Source organism: Miscanthus floridulus, chromosome 8 (assembly GCF_019320115.1).
Source record: "Miscanthus floridulus cultivar M001 chromosome 8, ASM1932011v1, whole genome shotgun sequence".
Lineage (NCBI taxonomy): Eukaryota > Viridiplantae > Streptophyta > Magnoliopsida > Poales > Poaceae > Miscanthus > Miscanthus floridulus.
Window position 1 is genome coordinate 218,007,542 of NC_089587.1, and position 27,792 is coordinate 218,035,333.

Here is a 27,792-nt window from a genome sequence, read left to right on the forward strand (position 1 = left end):
ATGGAGGTTCACAACAATAAGGACATTCTTATGGTACCTTATGAAGACTTGTCTGATGTGGATAAAGATGTCATTGGTAAAGCTATAGATGAGTTTCAAAACAAGTGTTTGTCATCATAGACCAAAACACGTGACAATAAAGTTGTACAGAAATATTCACTGCCGAGAGTTTTGATGCATGGACAGTCAGATACAGACGAAGCTGGTGATAGGCGTTTCTTTGTAAAAGCTGTCAACAAATCTGTTCATGATGTAATGCTGAATCATAATATAGCTTTCTTGAATACATGGTTCTAAGGATCATGGTTCGACGCCATTGTTTCACTTCTCCTCAAGTGCAACTTCTCCACCCTTGCTCTGAGGATCATGGTTTGACGCTCTGAGGATCATGGTTCGACGCTCTGAGGATCATGGTTTGACGCTCTGAGGATCATGGTTCGACGCTCTGAGGATCATGGTTCGACGCCATTGTTTCACTTCTCCTCAAGCGCAACTTCTCCACCCTTGCTCAAATGTGCCAACCACCAAGTGTACCACCTTGTGCACGTGTGTTAGCATATTTTCACAAATATTTTCAAGGGTGTTAGCACTCCACTAGAATCTAAATGCATGTGCAATGACTTAGAACATATAGTGGCACTTTGATAACCGCATTTCAATACGAGTTTCAGCCATCTTAATAGTATGGCTATCGATCTTAAATGTGATCACACCCACTAGGTGTCTTGATGTGGCAGAACCGCCTAGAATAACATACTTTTGGAGACGCTCGTCTTCCACTAGACACTAAGCACCCAAAAAGTGGGTTAAAACGAGCAGTTCCGTCGAGCACACCCCACGGGAGAACTCAAAACAATCCAGGTTTTACATCCAGAATCCAATAATAAGTACGAGCTTACAATACTTAGTCCATTTCATACAATATAGAGTCTTGGAAATTATTTATTACAAGATAATTAAACAGCGGAAAATGTAATAATCATCTAGCGGAAACGATACGTGGATCCATCTGTGCCCATCAGAAGAATCCTTCACACAAGAGCTAACTCCTCAAGATGCACCCGCAATAGGGTAAAATAAACCCTGAGTACACAATGTACTCGTAAGACTTACCCGACTAGTGGGAATAATTTCCCGACTCTCAAGGAGATGATAGGCAATATGGTCTGCTGGTTTCTTTTGTTTGCGGAATGCATTGCTAATAGTGCGAGAAGATCGAGCGGGATGAGGAGCGAGTAGATCGACAATGTATGCCCTTTGCTCATCCCTAGCTCGACAAGGTGCGGCTAGGCCATCGAGCTTCGCGTCCCCCGGCGACAGCCTGGCCAAACCCGCATGCTCGGCAGCCTCTGGCGGCGGTCCGACCCTTGATCTAGCGACTTCAACCTTCCCCTCTCCATCGGCATCATAGGGGCGGCTCCCCCTTTCGTGGCTCTAGTCGGGCAGGCAGCAACTACAGCTCTGGCATGCTCAACCCATAGAACAACCTATCACGCCCAGTGCTTCTCTTCTCGTCTGACCCGTGCAAGCTTCTCCCTGCTCTATCAGATTTCTTGTGATTTAATGATTTTTTGCAGCATGCTGATACCCCGCTTGAATGTTGCAGTAGTGGCTGGAGGCGGTCCCTCCTCTCCTACCCTAGGCAACAAGCTTTGATGGCATATCCTAGGCAGCACACTGCGTCCAATGAACTGCTTGAGGTGATGGATTTTTCTTTTTTATGCATGGACGAAGGGGATTTCTTTAATTCTTTTATTCATCTCTTGTTCCTCTTGCAGACACGCATGGTGGCCATGGCAAGAGCATCGCTGGGTAGCTGCAGAGGGTGCTCAACATTTTCGCTTCTATGATTGTTTCCACATTTTTTCTATCCATGTTTGTATGCTCTCACTCACAACATTCTATGCGTAGATGGAAGCATAAATCTTTATATCCTAATGTGCAAAATTATAAATTATAAATTTTCCAAAAATATATTCACAATGGATCTTGAATCGTGCACAAAAATGTCAGGATTTCAACGATGAAAACTATTTTTGAATCGGATGCTTCGTTGAAGAATTATAATGAAAAAATAGAAGAGATTGGATTGGGTTGCATGTGTGAGTGCATCAGCCTTGTCAGTTTTTTCTATCAATTGAATGATCCAAATAGAAAGGTATCTAGAGGCATTGGTTACACTGATTCGTTTTGAGATAGACAATGTGATGGGAAAAAAGTATATTTCCTTCTTCTACTAGACATCTTGTGGTGGTTCAAAATTCTGCTTCTTATCCAATTTTAGTATCCCTTGTGGAAAGTGTTATACACTACAGATTGAAACAAATTCCTAGCTGTTCGCCCAGCAATGAGTCCTTACGAATTTGTTAATACCGTGGAGCCATTTCAATATGATAATATCTTAACAGAGCAATGTGTCTGCTACCGATTACGATTTCAATGGTAACGTGAAGTTGCAGCCTCCAAGAGCGACCCAGGATAAGGAGAAGTACCATCGGTGACTACTGTACACCGGCCACATAGGTGACGATTGTTGTAGGGCATATCTTTTGTATTTTCTTGGACAAAGATTAAGGTCTGGCATCGACAACTTCTCTAATGTGATCGAAGTCTATTAGTGTCCAGATTGCTATCCGGTGGACGCACAAATCATTTGACATTGTATAGCAAACTGAGAACTAGCTGCTTAGGAAAAATCTTAAAGAGTTCATGACAATTCTGTGTTGATCTATTTATCTTTTCTATCTTTACCACATCGATTATTCTTTCTCTAAAACATACCTGATTACTCGTAAATTCATGGTTAATGTATTAAGTTTTGGATTGTTATAGGTATGGGTAAGGTTGTCGCTCGGCCCTTATCGAGTCGGTGAGCCTACGACGCCGCGTTCTCTGTGACGATGTTAATTTCACGAATTTTGCTTTTTGAATTAAATGTCACTTTAACATTTTTACAGTATTGTTATTTTATCGTGCGATCCTTTTTTAGTACAATAGTTTTACTGTCATGTAGCAACGCACAGTTACGCTACCTGGTCTTTATAAAAGATATAATTCAATACTCCCTCCTTTATCTTTCATTGGGCACGAGAGGTGAAATCCCGGATACCAAGACAAGTGGCTGGCTTATTTAACTCCGCTTGCATGCATCAGTATCCCCTTAGTTTCTCTCCGCAGGCATGCATCACGATTGGCTACATTAATAAGCATGCGCCGGCTGTTTGGTTTCCCTTGGCATGCATGAACACGATTGGATGCGTAAGAGTAAATGCCGCGGCTCCTCTTGGAGCTGTCCCGCCTCAGAAGGTACCCCGCGCCCAACATATCATCAAAAATGAAAAATCATGGTACACCCAATAAAAGATAACGGAGGGAGTAGAAATAAAGGATAAAATGTTCAATAACTGCAGATCATATCATTAGACTTTCACCATAGTTGGTGAAAATATCACTCGCTGTATGTTTCGACATAAACAAGCCTAATGAAGAAGCCTACAACAAGCACAGAACCTGATTGATCCCATATGATGCCTGCATAAAAATAGACATCCATCATTTTTTATGTTAAACTAAAGACTGTCAGGGAAACATCAAGCGGGGCGGGACGGGGGGCTCAAGCCCCCTCTACCGTCTCTTATCTCATGGAGCGTTCTCATGGAGCGTTGCACATCCCCCAGCCCAAATGGGCTCATTAGTGCTTCATAGCCTATGCTATTAACCATCTTCGCAATTCCTTGTCGCTGCTCAACAATTTTTTGACGATCCCTTTAGACCTCAGCAGCTCCACATCTCTTTCAGTGTTAATCAGAGTATCCATGAAGAACATGTAGGAGAGCACCTCGTACCTGGCGCCTGGATGCAACATCTTCTCGGTCACTTCTTCAGCCTCAAACACTCACTACTACAAAAATGATTTTACGAGGCAGTGCCCAAACGGTAACTGAGGCGGCCATAAAATCCAACCATAAAATGCCTGAGGATTTTCGGAGACAGTCATTTTCACTAACCGAGGCAGTCACATTTAACCGCCTCGCAAAATCTATTGACGGAGGTGGTGTCCTAAAATCGATTTACGGAGGCCCGCCTCCAAAAATGACTTCATTTTCGAAGGCAGACCTCTTATTTTTTTATGACACCCGCCTGTGTAAATGATGGTCAAGCCCACCTGCCCAGCTAGGCCCGGTAACGTATTCCTACTATATATACACTGAGAAACCCTAGCTCCCTTTCTATCCCTCTCCCTCAGCTGCACGCTCGATCCATCTCTCTTCCTCTCCCTCTCTCTTTTCCTCTCCGTGAGCGGACGCGTAGGGTGGACAGCCCCCTCCCGGCGGTGACGTGCATGGGCTGGCCACGGCGGCGTTGCACCGGCTTCCCTCCGGTGGTGGCGCCCCTCCCCTCACCGGTGCCTCCTCTCCCCTTCACCAACGGCGGCGATGCCCCGACCAGCCTCCACCTCCAAATCCGACGTCCTCCACCACTTTCACCTCCAAATCCGGTGACCTCCACCATCTCCACCACCTCCAGCTCTAGATCCGACGACCTCCACCACCAGCACTCCAGATCCATCGACCTCCACCACCTCGAGCTCTAGATCCGGCGACCTGCACCACCTCCCGGCGGTGAATCTGCGCCCTCTTCGGTGGCGGGCCATCTCCCAGCGGTGGATCTGGTGGAGGGCAGTCCCGATGAGCGGCTGCACGCACGCGCGGATCCTACGGCCGTGGATAGGCTCGGCAGGCCCGTGGATGGGCTCGACAGGCTTGTCCATGGATTTCTCTATTTTTTATTTGATTTACTGAGGCGGGCATTTGAACTGCCTTGGGAAAGATGGATTTGCCGAGGTCTTTGGTCCGAGGCGGTTGTGATGCCCGCCTCGGTTAATCCATTTCGCCCGCTTCCAAAAAAGATTCTGTAGTAGTGGACATGATTGCATGCATCTTGATTTTCTTGGGATGAAGGGTTTTTTGGGGCAAAACTTGTTTCAAATAGGAGTACTTAATAGACTTTCTCCATCCTAGAAAGGATATAATTCTAGAATAATGCTAATCAAACGATGGTGGAATGCGCCCGGTTGTAGATTGATATTATCCGCCCTCTGGACTAGGTGATTTCATTCAAGTAGCTTGTTTCCCACTGATGCCCTTCTACTCTACGTATGTTAAAGTTCTTCCATAAGAAAAATATCTGTCATCATGGATGCATGACCTACAGGAATATATTTCTCCACTAATTTTGAAATGGCACTATTGCGATTTTAAATTAGGTTGTTTCAAATACTTAATGCATACAAGTCCTAAATAAACGAGCTGAGAAAAAAAAAGTTAAACTAGCCCATTTAACCATTATTATGCCATCACAAAGTGACGCCAGGATCAATTAGCCCGGCCCAACCTAGCGGGGCGCATTCCATTGTGTAGTACCAAATTATTAATATTGTTGAATTTCTCGTGAAATATGTTTTTATAGTACATTTATTTGAGTTTTATAGGTTTAATTTGTATTTTTTGAATAAAAATTTGATCAAAGTTAAAGAAATTTGACTTGCTAGTCGAAAACTACAATGAACTAGTACTATCATTTGGAAGGGATGGAGTAATATGTACTGTTCTGTATATATGTACTCCCTCCTTCTCACAAAAAATGTTATTATCACTTTTCGAGAAGTTAAATATTTTCAGCTTTGATCGAATATATAAGAAAATATTAATATCTATGGTGCATTTGGCATTGAATATATTTTTATAAAAAAACTTATTTAAAGATACAAATGCTGCTAACATTTTTTTACAAAACTAGTCAAACTTAAAGACATGTTTGTGCTCCAATTTTGTAATTGCACTAGTGCAATTTTGAGGTAGGTTGTAGGTGAGCCCAAGCTCACCCAGTCTTTTCCATTTCTTCTCAAGCTAGCCAGATATACACGTCATCATTCTGGAGCTGTACGTTAGCTAGCCGTGTGATGCGCGTGCTATGTTTAGGCATGGCGATTCCCCTCCGCCAATCCATTCTTTGCACCCCAATAACAACCAGGATGCGCGTGCTATAGCTTCTCCCTCCTATGGATAGCACAATGATGTCCGAAACGGGAAAACGAGGAGACGAGCTTCCCCTCCCTCCTCCCCCACCACCTCCATTCCGGCCGCTGCCGCTCTGCAGGGCCGGCCCATGCGCGGGTGAGGTGAGGTGACGACGACGCGGCGGCGCGCGTTCGCCGGACCGGCGGCGGCCCACCGGCGGAGACGATGAAGGGGAGGCCGCTGTTCAAGAGCCCTCTCCCCCGCAGCTACCTCTCCGATACCTCCAGCGTCTCGTCGGCCGCCGTCGCCACCCACCGCGTCTACCAAGTCTGGAGAGGAAAGAATGTACGTCCCTGCGTTCGTTAATTGATGTCTAATTGATTAATTCATTACAAGCCGCCTGCCGCGATCGATCGTTGCTAGTAATTAACAATGGCGATCGTGGATTCTCGCGTGGTCGATCCTGATGTCGTTGGCAGAGATTCCTGTGCGGCGGTCGGCTCATCTTCGGCCCGGACGCGAGCTCCATCGTGCTCACGGTGGCGCTCATCACGCCGCTCGCGCTCTTCGTCGCCTTCGTCTCGTTCCGCCTCGCCGAGCTCATCGGGAAGCCGCTCGGCACCGCCGTCCCGGCGACGGCCATGGCGGTCGGCGTATTCGTGAGTTCGTGGCACACATACATACAATCAATCACGGACCAACTCTATCTAGTTGTAGCACGCGGCCGGCGGCATCGATCATGATATCGTTGCGATGGTGCGTGCGGGAGGTTGTGGTCAGGGGCGGATCCAGCAGTGGGGCGGGAGGAAGGCCCCCTACCTAAACCGAAGCAGTGTAAATTACTGTAGGACTCCTATAAATTTTTAGACAAAGTTCTATAGTGTAGAGGGATTGAGACTTAAGATCGAGTAGCAGTTTTGTTCAGTCTCCTCTAAAATATTTCCTGGATCCGCCGCTGGTTGTGGTGCTGGTGCTCACGTCGGGTCGGGACCCAACATCATCCCTCGAAACGCGCGTCCGCCGGAGCCCGACGACGGACAGCTCCTCCTTGGCGTCCCCCGCGACGGGCGCGTCGTGGTCGCTGCCGCCGACGCGCGACGTGTACGTGAACGGCGTGGTGGTGAAGGTGAAGTTCTGCCACACGTGCATGCTGTGCCGGCCCCCGCGCTTTTCGCACTGCTCCGTCTGCAACAACTGCGTGGAGCGCTTCGACCACCACTGCCCCTGGGTGGGCCAGTGCATCGGCCGCCGGAACTACCGCTTCTTCTTCATGTTCATCTCCTCCACCAACCTTCCTGTGCCTCTACGTGTTCGCCTTCTGCTGGGTGCTGGGTCAACCTGCTGCTCATCTCCCGGCAGTACGGCGTCAGCTTCGGCCACGCCGTCGCCGAGTCCCCGGTGTCCGGCTGCCTCATCGTCTACACCTTCGTCACGGCGTGGTTCGTCGGTGGGCTCACGGCGTTCCACTCCTACCTCGTGTGCACCAACCAGACCACGTAAGAGAACTTCCGGTACCAGTACGAGCGCAAGGCCAACCCCTTCAACCGCGGCACCGGCAGCAACATCGCCGAGATCTTCTTCTCGCCGATCCCGCAGTCCAGGAACGACTTCTGAGCCAAGGTGTCCCCCGCCGACCCGGACGCCGCCGCGCTCTACCTGGGTCCGCTGTCGTCCGAGTCGCGGATCATCTTCTACACCAGGGCCAGCCTCATCAGCTTCGACATGGCCAAGGCCAGCTTCGACCTCAACTACTCCACCAAGCGCACCAGCGTCGCGTCCTCCGACTTCGGCGACGTCTACTATAATAACAAAAAAATCCACACACCAAAAATTCCAACTACAAAATGGACGCCGCCGCCGCTGGTGGCACAGCATCACACAGCGTCAAGCCGAGAGAGAGGGAGGAGGGAGAAGCAAGGAGGAGAAGGAGAGGCGCGGAGAAGGACGCCGCTGCCAGAGCAAGAACGGAGGAGCCGCCGACGCGGAAGACGGCGAGTACCTCTGTCCCGGCTCGGCTCTGCTACACCGTCGACACCGCACCCCCGCGGTGAGCCATCTTGCTGAGACCACCTCCCTAGCCAAATGGAACGTGCACCGCCATGATCGAAACCTTGCTGAAGCTTCGAGCTCCGGCCTAGCCCAACTGGTTAGCTAGGGAGACCGCCATGGCCACGCTTGCCGAGACCCAGGACGCGCCGTGCGTGCTGCCATCAGCCAAAAGGAGGACCCCAGCCATGACGTTGTACATCGGAGCAGGAGCGCACATGCACAGACACGCTCACCATGGCTGATGAGGACATCGCCACGCTGGACACACCGACGCCATGGTCTTCCCCAAGTTGCAATTCGTTTCCAACTCAGCTGCCACGTCGTCCTCGGATTCAGCAGACACGTCGTTACTGTTTCGGTCATAACTTCCTCATACGACATCGAAACGGGCCGTTCTTGGATGCGTTGGAAAGGGGACGACGATGCCGTCGTTTTGGATCTGGTCCCAGCTCCAGAAGGATCCGTGGATCATTCTGTGTGACCACGGCAAGGTGCTGCGTCACCTATTTGGGCCAACTTGGCCATGTATCGTGTCGGGCCTTAAGCCCAAGTTGTGGGCGCCCAACCCCTGGCCGTCCCCAACCCTAGGTCGAGTCTTAGACTATAAACACAGCCGCCGCCGCTGCTACACAATTGGGTTTTGTTTAGAGTTTAGTTTTCCCTCGAGAAACTGAATCGTTCATTGTAACTGTGGTGACAAATCCTTTTACAGTGATCCAGGGCCCCCGTTCTTGATCTCCTCCACTGTGTCGATTAGTCCTTTGGAACCGAGTTCTTGAACCCTCTATTGATATTCGCGTCATTCATATTTGCAATTTCAGATTGCGTGTTTTACCTTCTTGCTTGTGCTCTTCGATTCGCTTGCAGGAAAAGCCTTCTTGGCGAGGTCAATCAAGTTGTGCTTGGTTGATAACCAACGGAGCGGTGGTGTAACGGTTGCAGGGTTCGAATCGTGTCTGATTTGAAGCCGGATCGCCAACGTCGAGATCTCCACAAATCGAACTTACCGGCTACCTCTCGGAAGATCGGGCCTGTACTCATCAATTGGTATCAGATATTTCAGGTTTACCGTGAGGTATAATCTCGTTTGCCTTAGATTCATATTTGTTCATTACCTAGAGTCCACAAAAAGCCCAAAAATATTTCAATTTCCGCTGTCCTATCGCCCTTTGTGCCTTTGCAATTTCGTTTCAGATTCGTGTTGTTGAGTTTGTGTCCGTGGTCGAGTCTTGTTGCTGGTTTAGGATTGTGTTCGTGGTCGTAGTTCAATCGCCCGTTGCTGTGATTTTGTTTTCCGCCGCTATCCCATCCACCGTTCCCAAACAACAAGTCGAAGCCACCACATTACTCGACTTGCCCCGCTAGCCGCCTTGTGTAACTTCTCGCCGCCGCGCAAACCCTAGATAGGTTGCCAGCCGCTCTTATTTTGCCTGCATCGCAGCCCTCCTTACATCATCAGGCGAATACCTACTGCTGTGATCGGTGTTAGAGTTTAGGGACGCTTTGCCCTAACTGCCGCCGCCGTGTTGTGCCTCCCGGAAAACATACCTTGAGATACCTTCGGTAAAACAGGCATAACTTTTCGCTCGTTTATCAGAAAAATCTGAAATTTTTTGTGCAGCTTCTTGACACCATTTGGACCCGACCCAAACTCGGCTTTGCCCTGTTTGGTTTCATCAGAATTGCCAAAAAAATTCGGGAAAATATAGAAAAAAAATTGTCAAAGTTTTTGCACGCTTTTCAGAGAACGTGCTGAATTTCTGTAGACCACATCCCACCTCAGTTGTAGGTGCCAATTTTTGTGGTTGCATCTTTTGTGATCCTTGTTCAGAGAAAAGTATAAAAAAAATAGTAAAAAAAAAGTTTGTTTCCTACTAGTGCCTTTTGGGAAAATCCGGGAAAAATTCAGGAAAAAGGAGAAATCCTGGGCTATTTGCTTGTTCTGTGAGTTCTTTCGATCGTCCTTTGTTTTCACCTTGTTGCGCTACGTCTCGACACGTCTTAGCCAGCAACTGTGATTTGTACTTTGGATCCAGATTGAACAATCGCTACTCTGCACTCGTTAATTGCTAATCCTTGCTGTCATATTGTGTGCCTACCCATAGCTCCACATATTCTTCTGTCAGCACAGGTTCATCTTGCAACTGTTACCCACGCTCAACAACAGATTGCTTCGCCACTTTGGTTTTGCTCCTGTTTGGCGTTGGTAAGAATACAGGCAAGACGGTGGTAAGCCGCTTGTGATTTTGCATTCCACTTTCACCACCACCACTTGTTTCCTTTTAGTTGATAGGGATAATACTTTGGTGTTGTCTTTTTCTATCTTCTAACCATGGCAGGAACTCCGACGGACTTCAATGAGTGCGTGTCCAAGGGCGAGCTTGCAACGTTCATGACTGAACAACGCAATCTTATGACCGAGCTGACGCGCAACGTGAACAATCTGGTCACCCGCATTGAACAGCTTGAGCAACGCCCTCCACCTTATCGTGCTGATGATGAAGATGCTGGTGATGAAGATGCGTATGCTGACGGTGGTGCCCGTCGCCGCCTCAACTTCAATCGTCGCGGTATGGCAGGTAATAATCATGGTAATAATGATCCTTTTGCTAAGATTAAATTTAGTCTACCACCTTTTGCTGGTAATGTTGATCCAGAGGCATATTTAGATTGGGAGCTTGCTGTTCAACAAAAATTTGATTCTCATAATGTTCCTGCTGAGCATAGAGTTAGACTTGCTACTAGTGAGTTTACTAATTTTGCTTTGTTCTGGTGGAGTGATCTTTGCAATGCCAATAATGCTGCTGCTGTGCCTCAAACTTGGAATGTTTTAAAGCAACGTATGAAATCTCGTTTTGTTCCTCCTTATTACCAACGTGATTTACGTTTGAAACTACAAACTTTAAAACAAGGTGATAAAGGAGTAGAAGCATACTATCAAGAATTGCTTATTGGTTTAGCACGTTGTGGTATAAATGAAGATGATGATGATGCTAGTGCTAGATTTTTTGGTGGTTTAAACCATGATATACAGAACATACTTGATTACAAAGAATGGCGCAATTTTTCCCAATTGTATCATCTTGCTATTAAGGCCGAACGAGAAGTACAGGGACGCAAACAACACCAGCCTTTCAGGTCTAACAATGGGAGGAATTTTCAGCAGCGTTCCGAGCCGGAGACGCCCAAGCTTCCTGTTGCACCACAGCCATCTACACCTCCATTTTCTTCCGGGGTAAGTAAATTGTCTAATGTGCAGTTTCCACAGCTGAAGAAAGGTGGCACTCCGGGTGCTTCTACTAGCTCCTCCTCGTCCTAGCTCTAAAATCATTTGCCACCGATGCAAAGGCATGGGACATGTCATGAAGGAATGCCCCAGTCGTCGCGCTTTCATTGCTACCGAGGATGGATATGTAAGTGCTAGTGATGTTGAAGATGATTTAGCCCTTGCTGCTAACATTGATGCAGATCCCATCGAGGGCGATCATGACAAGGAGGCCATCACCATTGACTCTGTGGCTGCTGCCGCGGACTACCCTAGCCTTCTTGTGCAGCGTGTGTTGAGTACACGTGTGGGTCATGAAGAAGAGATGAAGATCCAACGCCACAATTTGTTCCACATGTATCTCATTGTGCAGGGTTGTCGTGTTCTCACTATCATTGATAGCGGGAGTTGCAACAACTTGGTGAGTTCAGATTTGGTTGACAAGCTTGGCTTGACCACACGACAACATTCGTATCCATATAAACTTCAATGGTTCAATAATAGTGGTAAGACTAAGGTAACTAAATCAGCACGCATTAGCTTTTTCACAGGCTCTTATCATGATACTGCTGATTTTGATGTTGTCCCTATGCAAGCTTGTTCCATTTTGTTAGGTCGCCCATGGGAATTTGATAATGATGCCTTACACCATGGTAGAACTAATACATACACTATCATACATAAGGACAAGAAAATTACATTGCTGCCTTTGTCTCCTACGGATATTATTAAACATGCTAATGAGATCAAAAATAAACCTCCAACAGACATTGCTAAAAATAATGGGATTAAGTTAAAAGGAGGTGCTTTTCTTGCTACAACTCCTGCTACTGCTGAGTTATGTGATAATCCTGATGCACCATGTTATACTATGTTTTGTCAACCTTTTATGTCTGGTGCATTGCCTGCTGTCACTAACCTTTTGCAGGAGTTCGCTGATGATGGGATGGAGTCGAGGACGACTCTAATTCTACAAGGAGGGGATAATGAGGACATCGCCAAGATGGAGTCGAGGACGACTCCAATTCGAGAAGGGGAGGATGATGAGGACATCGCCACGCTGGACACACCGACGCCATGGTCTTCCCCAAGTTGCAATTCGTTTCCAACTCAGCTGCCACGTCGTCCTCGGATTCAGCAGGACACGTCGTTACTGTTTCGGTCATAACTTCCTCATACGACATCGAAACGGGCCGTTCTTGGATGCGTTGGAAAGGGGACGACGATGCCGTCGTTTTGGATCTGGTCCCAGCTCCAGAAGGTCCATGGATCATTCTGTGTGACCACGGCAAGGTGCTGCGTCACCTATTTGGGCCAACTTGGCCATGTATCGTGTCGGGCCTTAAGCCCAAGTTGTGGGCGCCCAACCCCTGGCCGTCCCCAACCCTAGGTCGAGTCTTAGACTATAAACACAGCCGCCGCCGCTGCTACACAATTGGGTTTTGTTTAGAGTTTAGTTTTCCCTCGAGAAACTGAATCGTTCATTGTAACTGTGGTGACAAATCCTTTTACAGTGATCCAGGGCCCCCTGTTCTTGATCTCCTCCACTGTGTCGATTAGTCCTTTGGAACCGAGTTCTTGAACCCTCTATTGATATTCGCGTCATTCATATTTGCAATTTCAGATTGCGTGTTTTACCTTCTTGCTTGTGCTCTTCGATTCGCTTGCAGGAAAAGCCTTCTTGGCGAGGTCAATCAAGTTGTGCTTGGTTGATAACCAATGGAGCGGTGGTGTAACAGTTGCAGGCTTCGAATCATGTCTGATTTGAAGCCAGATCGCCAACGTCGAGATCTCCACAAATCGAACTTACCGGCTACCTCTCGGAAGATCGGGCCTGTACTCATCAATGGCCGAGAGCACAACCATGGCGAGACCACCGCATCTTCTACGTTGCGGTAAAGGCGATGTTGACACCCCGACTGGCTCCGCCATGACGAGAGACACACCGCGCTCACCTTAGCCGAAGAAGAAGCCCACCGGAGCCTACATTGCCGCACCGCACCTCATCGGAGCGCCACCGCCTCCGCTTTGTCCCACCACCGTGGCCGGAGCCACTGGGAGCACCAGGAGCTCCTCCAACACACCCACCATGGCCGTAGAAGCACCATGGAGCTCACACGCTCCTCCAACTGGGCTCTTGCTACCACTGCAGCCCTGTCCACGCACGTCGCCGTTCACCGTGGCCAGAGCCCTAGGAAGCCCTAGCCGTCGCCCCGACCCCACCATCGTAGTCGCCATGGCATGGGGAAGCTATTGCCTACCCTAATCGGACACTAGCGCCACCGCGGGAGCTCGCCGGTGACCTTACCGCCGGTGGGAGCCCCGTCGGGGAAGAGAGGGGATTTTCCCCATGTTGACCACGTCGACCACGTCCCGAGCAGCTCCGCCGAGCCCCGACCACGACCACATCGACCACGTCCTGAGCAGCTCCACCGAGCTTCGACCATGACCACGTCGTGCACGTGAACCGAACCCTGGGAAGGAGTAAGTGGACCAAGTCCTTCATAGACCAGCTCTATGGTCTATGGACCAACGCAGGCGGGTTCACCATGAACCACGCCTCACCTGCGCCCATGGATCACGACTCATTAGTGGCCTAGTAAGACGATGTGGCCGCACCAGCGCGCGCCATGTGGCGGGCCAAGCCTGGCCCAAATCTAGGCCCAACCAGCCCAGTCGAGGCCCAGCCTGTATTGACCATTGACCGGTCAACGATGACCGTTGATCGGGGCCACATGTCAGTGACACCGCCATGCGGGACCCACTTGTCAGAGGATGAAACAGCTGAGATGATGTCATGCTGACGTCATGATAACGTCAGTAGCTCTGGCCCCACCTGTCTGTGATGGTGATCCGATGACCGTTGACTCGCTCATTGACTTGACGATTGACTTTGACTGGACCCACATGACAGTGACCCAAGAGCCCTCGGTCCCACCTGTCGAAACTGATGACGTTGATGACGTCATGCTGACGTCAAGCTGACGTCAGCGGGACCCCACCTGTCAGCTCGGAACTGAGATGATGATGTCATACTGTTGTTAGCATACCACGCGGACCAACAGGAGCGTGACACGTGTCAGCACGATATTAATTCAACCTTTTCCCATTTTCAGAAATGATTAAAACTTTGGAAATTCATAACTAATTCATACGAACTCAGAAAAATACAAGACCATAACCAAATTCATCTAAAATTGAGCTCTACGCAATAAACCCATGTTTGAGTGCATTTGGCTCTTTTGAATTTCCATTGCTTTTTGTGCTATTCTATAGACGTCGCCAACGCGACTATAATGCGATCATTTGTAGACTCAGAGAAGAACCAGACGGACGAGGACCGAGAGTACCGCGAGGAGTACGGAGACGACTTCACTGAAGATGCCACATCCCACCCAATCTCGTAGCACCTATTACGCATGGCTAATATAGAGCTGCTATTGCTTTACTTTTACAATCACACTATGATAGGACTTGCATGGTAGAATGCTTTCTTGATGGCCTTTACCTTGACGCAACCTTACCCCTGCTCACCCTATTGTTAGGCTAAGTCACACGCTTGCTGCTATATTTCACTGCTTATTATTTCTACTATGCTTATATATACCATATTAATGCGTGGTGGAAACTAGAGTTATCTAGACTATGGGGAGAATATTGCGTGTGTGACTTGGGTGTGTGGAGGGTGAGGGTTGTGTTGACCAAGTTGGAGCATACTACGAGCCTAGGGCAAGTCTTGTCGAGAGGTGCTACCTAGGTACCCCTGGAATGGATACCTATGGTGGGTAAATGGTGATATGAGGTGGCCCTGGGTGTGAACCTGTGATGAGAGGAGCCCGGGGTGGAGGTGTTGTGGTGGCACGGTAAATGGAAACCCTGATGAAGATATTCTGGCTTGGTCATGCCTAAGGACTTACTAGTACTTAGATTCACCGGGAAGCCATACGTACCACTCGCCCTATATGGTGCGGGACGGCCGGACTACTTGGTAGGATTTTGCCACTACTGCTAGGTTGATAGCGGATAGTGTAAGGAGGTACGGGGCGCGGAGGATTTCCCCCACACCCTTCCGAGACTTCATGGAGACCTTGTGGACCCGGCTCATGACTCACAGTTTCGGCCACCCCAGACTAGACTTGGGGTGTACCAGGGCTGAATGGTAGAGTGGCATTATCCTAGGCTAGCAAACGGCCAAAATTAGCCCAGTTGACAACGGTCAGCGAAGAAGGCAGATCTTATGGTTATGTAAAACCTTTGCAGAGTATATGGTTGATCGATCGATACATGTGTTGACTTGTTGGCTATGGACCTTTCCTGGGTTTCGCTTAAACTAGATAGCGAGATGAGTCATTCTCTTCTTCCCCCGTGAGAGAGTGTCGGACATAGCCAGGGGCTACGGGCCTTAAGATAGTGCCGAGAGGGAGTTGGCCTGTCGACTGAGCGATGGTATATTGATGATATGGAGATAGTGGTATATCGATCCCAGGATCGAAACCTAGCTCTGGACGGAAATGGGGTGGAATGTGTGTGGGAATGGTGTTAAAACTTGACTATACTATTATATACTTGATATGCTAATACATAGGAAACCCCAGCCTTATAGGTTCCTTTTGATTTTATCCAACTTGCATCCAATTTCCACAAAGCAATGCTCATAGGGTGGGAGTGGCCAGTACAAATCGTACTGATAAATTTTGGCATATAGGTTCTGCTGAGGAGTATAGCTCTAAGGAGTTTGACGGTTGAGGGGTTCATTCCTATGCTCGAGTTTGGTGATCTTATCTTCAAGCTGTTCTAGATGAATGCTACTTTTGATTCCATCAATGCGGCAATGTAATAATTGTAATTCCGCACTATTTGTACTCTGATATTTATCATTGTATGGATGTGATATTCGACTGGAATTTGGGTAATATGATCTACAACGGTCATATTACACTTCGACTCTGAGGATTTTCCTTCACGGAAATCAGGTCGTTTCAGTTGATATCAGAGCCATACTTGACCCTAGGACGAAACCCTTAGAAATGGATGATAGAATAGGACGTAAACAACCCTTCTTTCGATTATATACCGCCCTACATTTACTTTTATGCAAGGCTTATCTATTTATTGACCTACTAACACATGTTCCTTAAAACATGCAGATGGCAACGAACGTCGAATGACTGCCTATAGGACCGCTACCTTTGGACCACGCCAAGCTTACCTTTGACCTACGTGAGCTTGAGGGTTTTGCATAGACCCTCTGCCGAGTTCTTGTCACGTTAGGAGTCCCTGACGAGCTTGTCAAGGTCACCTACACCAGAAAGTCAGCTCAGGAAGGAGGAATCGAAGGACCGGTTGTCACCTCAGTCGAGTTCTCAGCTAGCACAACCTTATCTTTTGTCCTAGCTTTTACCAAGTCGACTATAGAGGACGCAGTTGAGGAGGGACTGTGAGCTGTCTCACACAAGGCACTTCGTAGAGTGATGAGGGATCACTACAAGCACCTGAAGATGATAGAGTTCCGTCTACTTCCCTAGGCCCTCGACCTCAGCCTTACCCCTAGTGAGCAAGGTTTCGTAGCTGGCAGAGTTATCTTTGCCAAGGAGGACAGATGCCTTCACGTCTCAGCTATCCACCTACTAGAGCAGGATAGGTATGTGACCCAGCTTGAGCAGAGGAGACATCAGGACTAGGCCCTTCTATGGGAGTACCAGAAGCGAGACTCGCAGGGAGCACAGGAGCGAGCTAGTCTGCTTGAGATAGTTGCCAAGCTATAGGACAAGCTCAACCGTCGTGAAGAAGTCCACAGAGCCAAGGTCATTGACTTACAGGACAAAGCTACCAACCTAAGCAACATGAACTGCTACCTCGACAACAAGGTCTTAGAGTTGTAGAGAGAGAGGTCCAAGGGGATTGATATGTTGAAAATCCAATCTAAGAACAAGGCCATGACTCAGGAGCTAGAGGAGTTTAGGAAGAAGGCTGTTCGCAACTAGGGTCACCTGATCGAGGCACTCAAGCAGAACGAATACCTATAGGACAAGTGTGAAAGGATTTGGTAGGCTTGGCAAAAGTCTGACAAGAAGCGCCTCAGGGAGATGAAGGGTATGTGGGATCAGCTACCCAAGGAGATTTGCAGCAAGACGAAGCCTAGGATAGAGGAGTTTGAGTTAGCCCTGACTCGCCTCAACCTAGATGCCTGTCGTACCCTACCTGGAGCCAAGCCTACTGAGGAGCTCGCCGAGGCCTTGAAGTATGTGTCCCAACTTCACAAGTCTGACGAGGAGATCGAGATCGAGAACAGTCATATCCCAGTTGCGGTGTACAAGTTAGAGTAGATGACCCTACATGGTCATGAGTCATGTCAGTGGCTTCCATAAGTTGTACCCCATGATGTACCCCTTATGAGATGTAATATGAGACACTATGCGTAGAACGATTCTCGCGAGTCTCCAAGTGTAGCTATTGGAGATGATGCTATGTAATAAAACCCATGTAATGAATGTTTTGGATCTTATTGCTTCTTTGTAATGAGTGTAGGATAGTATAAATGTTTTTCTTTAAATTGTCAAAATCATGTAATCATACTGAATTATAAGCACTTATGGCACAAACACAAAAATTCATATGATCCGTGTTGTAGATGCCAAACCGCCGATCTGCTCGCCTAATGAACCGTGGACATGTGCCTACCCCCGAACCAGTCAAACCAAACGGGGGGTGTGGTGGCAACAACCGTGGACGTGGGGGATACCCTTCAACCTGGAGAATACCCCGCCGCTTGTTGAGGAGAACATTCCGCCACCGTCACCACCGACCCTGACAGAGGTGATGGCACAACAAACCTAGCTTCTTACAGCTCTTGTAGACGGAGCAAACCATCGCCAGGGAGGTCAGCAGAACAACTTCCAAAGGAAGCTAGAGGGATTTCTGAAGCTGAGGCCACCTACCTATGATGGCACCAACCCTGACCCGCTTGTAGCCGATGACTGGCTCAAGGAGGTGGAAAAGAAGCTCGACCTCACCTCCTTCACCGACGATGAGTGTGTTTGAGCTGCCACACATTAGCTCACAGGTGCAGCACGCGCCTGGTGGGATAGTTTTAGTGATTCCCATGAGGACCCTGCCAACATCTCGTGGGATGAGTTCACCGAAGCATTCACTGAGTATCACATTCCCAAGGGTATCATGGAGGCCAAAGCTGAGGAGTTTTGCAACATCAAGATGGGAAAGGATAAGGTGACTGAGTACACCACTCACTTCACCAACCTTCTACGCTATGCACCTTCCTATGTTGTGAACTCTGAGAAGGAGAAGTTGTACTATTACCGCAAGGGACTTAACCCACACATCAAGCTGAAGTTTGGCGGTATTGAGAGTAGCACGCTACGTGCTCTGGTGGATCGCTGCATCCAGATCGAGAAGGACCGTGCTAAAGCTAGAGAGAAGTATAGGGAGAGAAAGCGTAAGCCCGAGGAGTCCTTCTGTGGCTGTGATCGCAAGAAGTTCCACAGAGATGCACCATTCAAGGAACGCTCTCGCCACAACAGGGATGACAACCCTAGATCAAGCAGAGGTGGTAGAGGCTACACCACCAAATACTCCTGCCCTACTTAGGATTGTTACACCTAAGACTGTTATGCTCAGGATCGCAACACTCAGGACCATTTCAACCATCCTCGCTCAGCGAATGAATGCTCAGCACAGAACCGCTCTCCACCAAGCACTGGAAACTAGAAGGCACCCGCGCCAACCCCTACAGGCGGTGCGCCTTTCACCTGTTTCGCTTGTGGCCAACCGAGTCACAAAGCCGCTAAGTGCCCTCAGAACTCAGCCGCTCAGAAGTCTCAGTTCAAGGGATCTGCTACCTATGGATGTCTCAACCATCTAGATGCTGAGGAAGCACAGGCTGCCCCTGACGTTGTGTACGGTATGTTTTTAGTTAATGGCAATACTGCATCAGTTCTATTTGACTCTGGAGCAACTTGTTCTTACATATCATCCAAGTATGCACGAGAGCATGACCTGCCTGTAACCCCATGTGGAAAGCCTATCATCACTAGCTCACCTTTAGGAGACCTAAAGTGCACCCACATCTGTAAGGGAGTGAGTCTTACCATTGAGGGTCTTATCTTTAAAGCCGACCTAACCTTGTTACCTTCCACAAGCCTAGATGTCATTTTAGGTATGGATTGACTAACCATTCACCAAGGTATCATATCATGTTCACCTAGATACGTCCAAGTGACCCACCCATTAGGCCAAGTTATTAGATGTGAACCCCAGTCCGGAAAGTCCACCTCTATCCTATGTGCCCTTAAAGCGAGCTCAAAATCACAGGAAGAGGAGAAGACAGTTCATGATGTGCCTATGGTCAGAGACTATCTCGATGTATTCCCTAAAGAATTACTAGGTATGCCACCAAACCGTGATGTAGAGTTCATCATTGATCTTTTGCCGAGAACAGGACCCATTGCCAAGAGACCCTATCGCATGTCAGTTGACGAACTAGCCGAGATCAAGAAATAGCTTGATGAGCTCATCTCGAAGGGGTATATTAGACCCAGTGCTTCACCCTGGGGATCCCCCGTTCTGTTTGTTAAGAAGAAGGATGGCTCAATGAGAATGTGCATTGATTACCGGAACTTGAACGTAGTCACCATCAAGAATAAGTACCCCCTACCAAGGATCGATGATTTGCTTGATCGGCTTCGAGGTGCCAAGTATTTCTCCAAGATTGATCTCGGATCTAGCTATCATCAGATGAAGATTCGAGAGAGTGACATTCCGAAGACAGCTTTCATGACTAGATATGGGCAGTTTGAGTTCACTGTGGTGTCCTTTAGACTCATGAATGCTCCCGCATACTTCATGAACATGATGAATAAGGTTTTCATGGATGAACTAGATAAGTTCGTGGTAGTATTCATTGATGACATCCTTGTCTATTCACCCACCACTGAAGAACATAAACATCATCTGAGAACTATGCTTGAGAAATTAGACCAACATCAGTTCTACGCAAAGTTCAGTAAATGCGAGTTTTGGCTATAGAAAGTTGCCTTCCTAGGCCATGTACTATCAGTTGAAGGTGTTGCAGTTGACCTAGCTAAGATTGAAGCTATGAAAGAATGGGATCAACCTCGTAACGTGACTGAAGTCAGAAGTTTCTTAGGATTGGCTGGATATTACTGCCGATTCATCGAGAACTTCTCCAAGATTGCTCGTCCATTGACAAACCTTCTGAAAAAGACTAAGGAGTTTGAATGGACGCTCGAGTGCGAGCAAAGCTTTCAAAAGTTGAAATTGAAGCTTACCACAACTCCTGTGCTAGCATTGCCTGATATCAGCAAAGATTTCGTGGTCTACTGTGATGCATCCCGTCAAGGACTTGCCTATGTATTGATGCAAGGTGGAAGAGTGATAGCCTATGCTTCTCGATAGTTGAAAGAACACGAGAACCGTTACCCTACTCATGATCTTGAGTTAGCAGTAGTTGTGCATGCTTTGAAGATCTGGAGGCACTACTTGATAGCAACAAGTGTGACATCTACACCGATCACAAGAGCTTGAAGTACTTTTTCACTCAAGAAGATTTGAATATGAGGCAACGCTGTTGGCTAGAGTTGATTAAAGACTATGACCTAGAAATTCACTATCATCCGGGAAAAGCTAATGTAGTCGCAGATGCTCTCAGTCGCAAGAGTTACTGTCACACTTTAATCATAGAATCCATACCACCTGAACTCAAGGAAGAGATTGATGATTTCCAACTTGAGATGCTATCGCATGGCTTGTTGAATGAGCTCCGTATACAGTATGATCTCACAGATCGCATTCGTCAAGCTTAGAAAAATTGTGAAGAGATCGAATATCTCCGTGGTCTGATGAAACTAGGCTACAAGACCAACCACCATGAAGATGAACAAGGAACCATCTGGTTCAAGGATAGAATCTATGTACCTTTTGATCTAGCACTACGAGAGGAAGTTCTATCAGAAGCCCATGATTCTAAGTACTGTATTCACCCTAGAGGTTCAAAGATGTATCAAGACTTGAAGAAACACTTTTGGTGGAAAGGTATGAAGACAGACATCGTGGGACATGTGGCATGATGTGACACCTATAATAGAGTCAAGGCTGAACATCAAAGGCCTGCAGGATTGTTAAAGCCACTTGACATTCCCGAGTGGAAATGGGAGAGTATATCCATGGATTTCATAGTTGGATTGCCCCGTTCACAGAAAGGCAATGATTCCATTTGGGTGATTGTTGATCGTTTGACCAAGGTTGCTCACTTTGTACCAGTTAAGACCAAGACCGATGCCGAAAAGTTAGCAGATCTATATGTTGAACATATTCTCAGACTGCATGGAGCTCCCTCTAGTATTGTATCTGATCGTGGTCCTCAGTTTATGTCCTGATTTTGGAAAGCCCTACACAAGTCCATTGGAACCAAACTTGATTTTAGTACCGCTTATCACCCATAGATAGATGAATAGACTGAACGAGTGAATTAGATCTTAGAAGACATAATTCGCGCTAGTGTACTGAATTATGACTCTGATTAGGAGAAATGGCTACCCTATGCAGAGTTCTCTTACAACAACAGCTACCAAGCCAGTATCAAGATGTCGCCGTTTGAAGCACTGTATGGCAGACCTTGTAAGACACCATTGATGTGGTCTCAACCGGGGGAAAGATCGTTCTTTGACTCTGCTAAGATTCAAGATGCCGAAGAAGGAGTTGCTCAAGTAAAGGAGAATTTGAGAATTGCCCAAAGTTGATACAAGAGCTATACTGATAAAAGAAGAAGAGAACTTGAGTTTAATGTGGGAGACTTCGTCTATCTCAAGGTATCCCCGCTACGTGTAACTATCAGATTCCATATGAAAGGAAAGCTTGCCCCTAGATTTGTTGGCCCGTACAAGATTTGCAAGAGGATTGGAAAGCTCGCCTACAAACTTGAGCTACCTAAGGAATTGACGGGTGTACATCCCATATTTCATGTATCCTAGCTACGCAAGTGTTTGAGAGTGCCCGATGAAGTAATCCCGATTGATACACTTGACATTCAGAACACTCTCGAGTATAAAGAGCATTCTATCAGAATTTTGGGTAGAGACACAAAGAAACCCGAAGCAAAACTATTCCTATGTGCAAAGTCCAATGGAGCAATCACACTGAGAGGGAAGCAACATGGGAGAGAGAGTCTGACCTCTGGCTACAATATCCTTATCTCTTCAAAGGGTACGCTCCGCTTTAATCTCGGGGACGAGATTCTGTTAAGGGGGTAAGACTGTAACAATCCAAAAATCCACACACCAAAAATCCCAACTACAAAATTTTTCTTTCAAAAACCCCATGTGATGATGAGTGACATTTGTAGAAGCTAACCCTAAGTGTTGCATTAGTCATAATCCAACTAAACCTACATGACTTGCACAAGTATCTCACCTCATCACCTTGAATTTATTTTACCACCTAGCAAACATCAAGTTGCATTACATTCAACATGGTGATTTGGATTTTATGTGGGTTTATGTGTTGATTAATAAAAGCTAACAAATATTTGTTTATAAATAAAAGTACTAACATGGGATTAATATCCCAACATATACTATGACCAAGGTTTATCACCATGAGACATTATACCAAAGGAGAAATATGCCACTTTGATTTATATACATGAAAGAAGTGTAACATAAATACATAATACAAAAAGAAATAGAAAAAGAGAAGGAAATAGGAAAGAAGAGGGAACAGCAGCAGCCCAGCCTGCCTCGACTGGCCTAGCTAGCCAGCCTGCCTGCCCTCCCACTCGTGCACATGGCCCATGAAGTCGGCCTAGCATCACCCTGCCGCCCGCACGCGCACAAGCCGCTGATGAGCCGGACCCGCCCGTCAGCCGTCACGCACCGCACGCCGCCGCATTAGGACAAGCTAACAAACGGCCCCCTCTGTCAGCCACCCTAGCAACAGGGTCTTCTTCCACCCCATGCTAGCCTCTCCTCCCGACCGAGCCCCGACCGTAGAGCAGGCATGGGCCCGGGGTCACGCACATCGCATGACCCTGTTCCCCCTTGTGCCGCGCTTACGCTACCACACGCGGGCCGTCGGATGCGCCGCACGCATCACCACCGCCCGATCGTCGTCCACCATTGGAGCCCTTGGAGCTCGGCTATAAAAGCCAACATCCGTGAGCCCTAACCCTCAGCCCGTTTGCCGCCGCCGCTAGTGGCACAGCATCACACAGCGTCAAGCCGAGAGAGAGGGAGGAGGGAGAAGCAAGGAGGAGAAGGAGAGGCACGGAGAAGGACGCTGCTGCCGGAGCAAGAAGGGAGGAGCCGCCGGCGTGGAAGACGGCGAGTACCTCTGTCCCGGCTTGGCTCTGCTACACCGTTGACACCGCACCACCACCATCGCCTTCGAGCTCCCCGCGGTGAGCCATCTTGCTGAGACCACCTCCCTAGCCAAATGGAACGTGCACTCCATGATCAAAACCTTGTTGAAGCTTCGAGCTCTGGCCTAGCCCAACTGGTTAGCTAGGGAGACCGCCATGGCCATGCTTGCCGAGACCCAAGACGCGCCGTGCACGCTGCCATCAGCCAAAAGGAGGACCCCCGCCATGACGTTGTACATCGGAGCAGGAGCGCACATGCACAGACACGCTCACCATGGCCGAGAGCACAACCATGGCGAGACCACCACGTCTTCTACGTTGCGGTAAAGGCGACGTTGACACCCCGACTGGCTCTACCATGACGAGAGACACACCGCGCTCACCTTAGCCGAAGAAGAAGCCCACCGGAGCCCTACGTTGCCGCACCGCACCTCGTCGGAGCGCCACCGCCTCCGCTTTGCCCCACCACCATGGTCGGAGCCACTGGGAGCACCAGGAGCTCCTCCAACACACCCACCATGGTCGTAGAAGCACCATGGAGCTCACACGCTCCTCCAACTAGGCTCTTGCTACCACTGCAGCCCTGTCCATGCACGCCGACGAACCCACGCCACCGTTCACCGCGGCTAGAGCCCTACGAAGCCCTAGTCATCGCCCCGACCCCACCATCGTAGTCGCCATGGCATGGGGAAGCTATTGCCTACCCTAATCGGATGCTAGCGCCGCCGCGGGAGCTCGCTAGTGACCTCACCGCCGGCGGGAGCCCCGTCGGGGAAGAGAGGGGATTTTCCCCACGTCGACCACGTCCCGAGCAGCTCCACCGAGCTCTGGCCACGACTACGTCGACCACGTCCCGAGCAGCTCCACCGAGCTCCGACCACGACCACGTTGTGCACGTGAACCGAACCCTGGGAAGGAGTAAGTGGACCAAGTCCTTCATAGACCGGCTCTACGGTCTATGGACCAACGCAGGCGGGTTCACCATGAACCGCACCTCACCTGCGCCCATGGATCACGGCCCGTTAGTGGCCCAGTAAGACGATGTGGCCGCACCAGCGTGCGCCACATGGCGGGCCAAGCCTAGCCCAAATCCAGGCCCAACCAGCCTAGTCGAGGCCTGGCCTGTATTGACCATTGACCGGTCAATGATGACCGTTGACCGGGACCACATGTCAGTGACACCGCCATGCAGGACCCACTTGTTAGAGGATGAAACTGCCGAGATGATGTTATGTTGACGTCATGATAACATCAGCTGCTGACGTCAGCAGCTCTGGCCCCACCTGTCTGTGACGGTGATCCGATGACCGTTGACTCGCCCATTGACTTGACGATTGACTTTGACTGGACCCACATGATAGTGACCCAAGAGCCCCCGGTCCCACCTGTCGGAACTGATGACGTTGATGACATCATGCTGACGTCAAGCTGACGTCAGCGGGACCCCACCTGTCAGCTCGGAACTGAGATGATGATGTCATGATGACATCATACTGATGTCAGCATGCCACGTGGACCAACAGGAGCGTGACACGTGTCAGCACGATATTAATTCAGCCTTTTCCCATTTTTAGAAATGATTGAAACTTCAGAAATTCATAACTAATTCATACGAACTCAGAAAAATACAAGACCAGGACCAAAATTCATCTAAAATCGAGCTCTACACAATAAACCCATGTTTGAGTGCATTTGACTCTTTTGAATTTTCATTGTTTTTTGTGCTATTCTATAGACGTCGCCAACGCGACTATAATGCGATCATTTGCAGACTTGGAGGAAAACTAGACGGACGAGGATCGAGTGTACCGTGAGGAGTACGGAGACGACTTCACTGAAGGTGCCACATCCCACCCAATCTCGTAGCACCTATTACGCATGCCTAATATAGAGCTGCTATTGTTTTACTTTTACAATCACACTATGATAGAACTTGCATGGTAGTATACTTTCTTGATGTCCTTTACCTTGACGCAACCTTACCTCTGCTCACCCTGCTGTTAGGCTAAGTCACACGCTTGCTACTATATATCACTGCTTATTATTTCTACTATGCTTGTATATACTATATTGATGCGTGGTGGAAACTAGAGTTATCTAGACTATGGGGAGAGTGCTGCGTGTGTGACTTAGGTGTGTGGAGGGTGAGGGTTGTGTCGACCAAGTTGGAGTATACGACGAGCCTGGGGCAAGTCTTGCCGAGAGGTGCTACCTGGGCACCCCTGGAATAGATACCTGTAGTGGGTAAATGGTGATATGAGGTGGCCCTGGGTGTGAACCTGTGATGGGAGGAGCCCGGGGTGGAGGTGCTGTGGTGGCACGGTAAATGAAAACCCTGATGAAGACATTCTGGCTTGGTCATGCCTAAGGACTTACTAGTACTCAAATTCATCGGGAAGCCTTACGTACCACTCGCCCTATATGGTGCAGGACGGCCGGACTACTTGGTAGGATTTTACCACTACTGCTAGGTTGATAGCGGACAGTGTAAGGAGATACGGGGCGTGGAGGATTTCCCCCACACGCTTCCGAGACTTCATGGAGACCTTGTGGACCCGGCTCATGACTCACAGTTTCAGCCACCCCAGACTAGACTTGGGGTGTACCAGGGCTGAATGGTAGAGTGGCATTATCCTAGGCTAGCAAGCGGCCGGAATCAGCCCGGTTGACGATGGTCAGCGAAGAAGGCAGATCTTGTGGTTATGTAAAACCTCTGCAGAGTATATGGTTGATCGATCGATACATGTGCCGACTTATCGGCTATGGACCTTTTCTGGGTTTCGCTTAAACTAGATAGCGAGATGAGTCATTCTCTTTTTCCCCCGTGAGAGAGTGTCGGACGTAGCCAGGGGCTACGGGCCTTGAGACAGTGCCGAGAGGGAGTTGACCTGTCGACTCAGCGATGGTATGGTGATGATATGGAGATGGTGGTATATCGATCCCAGGATCGAAACATGGCTCTTGACGGAAATGGGGTGGAATGTGTATGGGAATGGTGTTAAAACTTGACTATACTATTATATACTTGATATGCTAATACATAGGAAACTCCAGCCTTATAGGTTCCTTTTGATTATATTCAACTTGTATCTAATTTTCCACAAAGCAATGCTCATAGGGTGGGAGTAGCTAGTACAAATCGTACTGATAAATTTTGGCACACAGGTTCTGCTGAGGAGTATAGCTCTGAGGAGTTTGACGGTTGAGGGGTTCGTTCCTACGCTCGAGTTTGGCGATCTTATCTTCAAGCTGTTCTGGATGAATGCTACTTTTGATTCCACCAATGCGGCAATGTAATAATTTATGTAATTCCGCACTATTTGTACTCTGATATTTATCGTTGTATGGATGTGGTATTCGACTGGAATTTAGATAATATGATCTACAACGATCATATTACACTTCGACTCTGAGGATTTTCCTTCGCGGAAATCAGGTCGTTTCATCTACGGCGGCAGCCACGGCGGACACGGCCACTGCGGGGCCCTCGACCGGGTCTCGACTACGCACCTGCAGCAGCCGCGGCACTCCATCTTCGGCGGGCCCGGCAGGAGGACGAAGCTGACGCCGTCACGGCGGAGCTCGGGGCCACCATGCACACGCACTACGGCGCCGCCGCCGGCCGCCCGCGCGGGAGGGAGTTCGAGGTGGTGTGATCGAGCGCAGCGGAACGACGGGGGGTCGATCGAGAAGAAGCAAATGTTGTCATTCTCAGCTCGATCGTGAAAATGCGATTTGCGCGTGTGCTTTTTTGTTGCGTGATGTCGTACATGTGTAAGTAGCCTCAGCTTCGTCCTCCATATGTATGTTTGGAAATGGGATGGCTCACATCATAGCATTCTACTTCCCGCATGGTACACTGTAGTTCAAGGCTTCATGTATATATAGTTGTGTTATACATACATGTATATAGGCTGCCTATGCACATGTGAGTTGATTAAGTTGGAGTCCGATCGATGCTAGTAATTACGGAGCAGGAGATACACCATCTCTCTCTCTCTCGCATAATTGGATTTCCGACCGTCCCACTGTGACATTCCAAAATATTCCATCAAACACCACGCGGT

The 27,792-nt window shown here is 48.5% G+C and overlaps 1 pseudogene; it reads left to right on the forward strand.

Annotated features, from left to right (window-relative positions):
• The first annotated feature begins 6,123 nt into the window (after positions 1–6,123).
• On the forward strand, positions 6,124–27,381 carry LOC136470651 (probable protein S-acyltransferase 1; annotated as a pseudogene).
• The last annotated feature ends 411 nt before the right edge of the window (positions 27,382–27,792 follow it).